This window comes from Triticum aestivum, chromosome 2B, assembly GCF_018294505.1.
Source record: "Triticum aestivum cultivar Chinese Spring chromosome 2B, IWGSC CS RefSeq v2.1, whole genome shotgun sequence".
NCBI classification, from domain to species: Eukaryota; Viridiplantae; Streptophyta; class Magnoliopsida; order Poales; family Poaceae; genus Triticum; species Triticum aestivum.
This window is the reverse complement of record NC_057798.1, coordinates 731,294,589-731,300,177: the sequence shown is the minus strand read 5'-3', so window position 1 is coordinate 731,300,177 and position 5,589 is coordinate 731,294,589.

The following is a 5,589-nucleotide window of genomic DNA, read 5'->3' as shown; positions in this document are numbered from 1 at the left end:
TGTTCTACCGGCGCAGGACTTCGCCTAAACTCTGTGACGATATGACCGAGGTGGAATATGGTGGAGGGGGGCACCGCACACGACTAAGGAACGATCCGTAGATCAACTTGTGTCTATGGGGTGGCCCCATCCTCCGTATATAAAGGGGGAGAGGAGGAGGGGGCCGGCCAAGAGGGGAGGCGCGCCCTAGGGGGGCAAACCTACTCCAAGTAGGTTTGGCCCCCCTTTCCTATTAGGAGTAGGAGAGGGAAGGAAGAGAGGGGAGGGAAGAAGGAAAGGGGGGCCGGCCCCCTTCCCAATTCGGATAGGGCTTGGGGGGGGGGCGCCCCCTCCTTTGCTCCTTCTCCCTCGCTTCCACTAAGGCCCAATAAGGCCCATATACTTACCGGGGGGTTCCGGTAACCTCCCTGAACTCCGGTATAGTCCCAATCTCATCCGGAACCTTTCCGCTGTCCAAATATATCCGTCCAATATATCAATCTTTATGTCTCGACCATTTCGAGACTCCTCGTCATGTCCGTGATCACATCCGGTACTCCGAACAACCTTCGGTACATCAAAACTTATAAACTCATAATAAAACTGTCATCGTAACGTTAAGCGTGCGGACCCTACGGGTTCGAGAAATATGTAGACATGACCTAGAACTATTCTCGGTCAATAACCAATAGCGGAACCTGGATGTTCATATTGGTTCCTACATATTCTACGAAGATCTTTATCGGTCAAACCGCATAACAACATACGTTGTTCCCTTTGTCATCGGTATGTTACTCGCCCGAGATTCGATCGTCGGTATCCAATACCTAGTTCAATGTCGTTACCGGTAAGTCTCTTTACTCGTTCCGTAATACATCATTTCATAACTAACTCATTAGTTACAATGCTTGCAAGGCTTAGGTGATGAGTATTACTGAGAGGGCCCAAAGATACCTCTCCGACAATCGGAGTGACAAAACCCAATCTCGAATTATGCCAACTCAACATGTACCTTTGGAGACACCTGTATACCACCTTTATAATCACCCAATTACGTTGTGACGTTTGGTATCACACAAAGTGTTCCTCTGGTAAACGGGAGTTGCACAATCTCATAGTTGCAGGAACTTTGTATAAGTCATGAAGAAAGCAATATCAACAGACTAAACGATCAAGTGCTAAGCTAACGGAATGGGTCAACTCAATCACATCATTCTCCTAATGATGTGATCCCATTAATCAAATGACAACACATGCCTATGGTTAGGAAACATAACCATCTTTGATCAATGAGCTAGTTCAAGTAGAGGCATACTAGCGACACTATGATTGTCTATGTATTCACACATGTATCATGTTTCCGGTTAATACAATTCTAGCATGAATAATAAACATTTATCATGATATGAGGAAATAAATAATAACTTTATTATTGCCTCTAGGGCATATTTCCTTCACATTCCGTGCCTCAACTTCTGGCACTTCTTTTAAAATTTGCTGCTGCACCTCCCTTTCATGCTCAACAACGGGTTCAGTCGGCTCCTGGCGGACAGGTTCCGGGTCTACCCCCATATTTGTCACGGGTGGAGTTGCAACTGGTAGTGAGAAAAATGGCTCCTAAATCATCTGATTAGGTGCATGCACCCTCTTCTCCTCAAGATCAATTTTCCGAGCTACCAAGCTCCCCCTCATCATTTCGTCCTCTAAGAAGACTGCATGTCTTGTTTCTACAAACTTTGTATATCTGTCTGGGCAGTAGAAACGAAAACCCTTTGATCTGTCTGGATAGCCAATGAAGTGGCAACTCGCTGTTTTGGGATCTAACTTTGCAATGTTTGGATTAAACATGTTGGCCTCAGCAGGGCACCCCCACACCCTAAAGTGTTGTAGGGAGGGCACTCTTCCTGTCGACAGCTCGTACGGTGTTTTGGGCACCGACTTGCTTGGTACTCTGTTGAGAATGTGAATGGCGGTTTTAAGCGCCTCCATCCATGATCCCAATGGCAAGGTGGAATAACTCATCATGTTGCGCACCATATTCATAAATGTATGGTTGCGCCTTTCCGTTACACATAAGGTGTACGGTTGATACTAGGAAAGCATAATAGCTACTCCATACTTTTCTCACAGAGTGGGACACATTATACACACATGAGTCATCATATCTTTCTCCTGTCATACATGATAAGTCCTTTGCCTACATTTCTCTCGCCATACAGGATTTTTGACATAATACTATGTCAACTTTACCCGGTTACGGCAGGTATTTTCCCAGACTTTTCCTGCCATGCGGTTTTTTTATCATAATCATCTTTTCCCGCTATGCGGGTAATTCCCTGTAAGGGACATAAATGCCAGAATTGGCTCTTTTGACTACATATTCAATCATCAAATTCAGAAATAAATCTGAATGCTCTTTGACACACATGCTTGATCCGACGTTGGTCAAATTAAACACGCATGTTGCTTGTTTCATTTCAAATCATGTTGACTGAAAAAATCTTATTCATAGAGAGTACATGAAAGACATTCGTCAACCAAGACTCTCAATGATCTATCACTTTTCTTTTGAAGCCATTCTTTAGAGAGAAGATACTCCCTCACGTTATGACCTTTCTTGGTCATCTTTCGGGTCACAAGTACCCAGCCATTCGCTTTCACGAATGAAAGCATGAAAAACTTTTAATCTGAGAAAACATAGCCAATACCCTATGTTGGTCTAGTTAAAAAAATGCACATTAAACTTTTGAGACTTTCTTTTATATTCTAAATCACCTTGTGGCAGAATTAGAATAAACATCATCCTTCTACATTAATTCCATATCACCGTTGGGCGAAAATAGAAATAATGCATATAACTCATAAACAATATGATGATAGTATTTCTATTAAACAACTTTGCTAAGAATTAATCATCATCATCAACTTTATTGCAGCAGGAACAAGAAATATACATTTCTCTAGTTCAAGAGCATTTCTTGATCTTTATCCATTCTCTGAAAATTGATCATTTTGATACAAAATTTATCAGATATTTAAATGTTGAACATAATACTCATAGAATTATAGCACTGTTATCATCAACGTTGGTCAGAAAATAACAATAATCATATTCATTTTAATAATCACTTTAACATGCTCTTAAAATATAATTCTATCTAAACTTTTTATTTCTTTGTAAAAGAGCACTATTAATTATTTACGCAGCAGAAAAACATGAATAAAAATTCATGAACTTTTTATTCTTTACAGAAACTTTTCTTTATAAAATTCATGAACATTTCTTTTCTGGACAAAAATTTCTTTGGAATAATTTGAACAGAAATACTATTTGAAATTTACCCAAAAACTGGACAAAATTCATCAAACTCTACTCTGTAAAAAACATAACAGAGAAAGACAAAACGGCACACGGCTGTAGGCCTCGGCCCAACGGCCGGCTGCTAGCCTCCTACACTTCGGCCCACCGGCTGCTGGCCTGCTCCCTTTCCAGCCCAGCGGCCCGGCTTCGGCTAGGGTTAGCTCTGTTGCTATCCGATGCGATCTGACTGTCCTGCGCCATTTTCAGCTAAACAAAACGCCTGGCCAGCCTCACCGCCCGAACCCTAGCCTCATTTCAACATCGCTCGCGCCGCTCTCCTCCCTCTCTCGCCCTTCGTCTCTATGCAGCCCTCTATGCCACCGCGCCACGCCCCGGGCGCCGGCAACGGCAACGACCGGCCACCGCGCTGCGGCTCCTTGGCCGTGGTTCCATTTATTCCCTTTTCTTTTACAAAGAGAGAGGGGCGCGGCTGAGCATGCCTCTGCTCCACCCCGCGCGACGGCGCAGGTGGAGCTTCACCCCGGCCGCCGGCAACGGCATCAAAACCACCGCGACGCACGAGCCTGGGCTCCTGCCATCTCTTCTTCCCCTTCCTTGTTGCTCTGTTTCGGGCTCCTGCCATCTCTTCTTCCCCTTCCTTGTTGCTCTGTTTCTGCACCACCCACGTCTCCTTTCTGTGTCAGTGAGGACAACGACGGCGTGAAGTTGCGGTGCCCCTCTGTCCCCCTTGCTAGTGTGCGTGAGCTCCCGAGGGAGAGCGCGCCACCGTCAAGCGGTAGGGTGGTGGTGCCCTTTTTCCCCTTGGGGAGGCTGTGTTCTTCTTCCCCGCACCTCGGCTTGCCGATGCGTGTGGGGATCGAGATGAACGGCGCGGCCGGAGTGGTGGTGCACTTTACCAGTGAGGCTCGGGGCCCTTTGCCGATAATCTTTCCTTCGCCCTCTGATTAGGGTTCTTGGGAGGGGATTTCTTTTTCTTTTTCTGTTTTTTCCTTTGTACCAAAATCATCTAACCCGATCTCCGATCTGTCTGATACCATTGATAGTGTCACTTTGGATCGGATAGGTTAGATCAATCCGGTAATCCTACCTTCTTCTTGTCCATACGAGAAACTCCCGGTGCCGGCCATGGTGACAGTGGCCGGTGATGGCAGAGAGTGGATGACGAGGAGGTGGTGAGCTTCCCGTGAGCACCGCGCTTACCCTAGATCGCTAGGGAGTGTTCGGTGGGGTTTGTGGCAGCGATTAACCTTGTCAGTCCTGCCCCGGCCCCACCTCTGTTTATATAGCGCGGGTCACAGGGGCCCACCAACCATGGTTTGGTTGGGCGCCCCCGATCAGGGCGCGATGCAAGGGCCCGCTCGACCCGTTGGGCTCGAACGAGAGAGAGATCAACCTAACACATCGCTCACGAGGATGTTGACAGCGGATCCAGATGAATAGTAGAAATGATCTATGGGCATGGCGGAGCTGGATGCTGCTGCCATCCCTTGATCTTGCTCCAACTGCTGCCACACTCGTAATCACCTCGTGATGAGTCTCCAGTCTTCGCTCGTCGCAGGATCCACTCGCCGGCGCTCGACATCAAGCGCGCACAGCTCAGCCTCAACCGCACCGGGTCCAGTGACACGAGCAAGGATTCATCGAGCTCTGCTTCTTCCTCTGTGTTGTCTCCCGTGGACGGCAGCCAACAAAAAGGGATGGCGGTGGCGAAGCGTTCATAAGGTCTTGGTTCTCTGGGATTGGTGCTTCACCTAGCGGTGCTTCTAGGACATAATCTTTCTTGGCAGCTATGAGGATGATCCTCAGGTTCCGGATCCAGTCCGTATAGTTGCTGCCATCATCTTTCAGCTTGGTTTTCTCTAGGAACGCATTGAAGTTGAGGGTAACGTGGGCCATTTGATCTACAAGACATATTGTAAAGATTTTAGACTAAGTTCATGATAATTAAGTTCATCTAATCAAATTATTTAATGAACTCCCACTCAGACTAGACATCCCTCTAGTCATCTAAGTGATACATGATCCAAGTCGACTAGGCCGTGTCCGATCATCACGTGAGACGGACTAATCATCATCGGTGAACATCTCCATGTTGATTGTATCTTCCATACGACTCATGTTCGACCTTTCAGTCTCTTGTGTTCCGAGGCCATGTCTGTACATGCTATGCTCGTCAAGTTAACCTAAGTGTTTATGCGTGTGTAAATCTGTCTTACACCCGTTGTATGTGAACGTTAGAATCTATCACACCCGATCATCACGTGGTGCTTCGAAACAACGAACTTTCG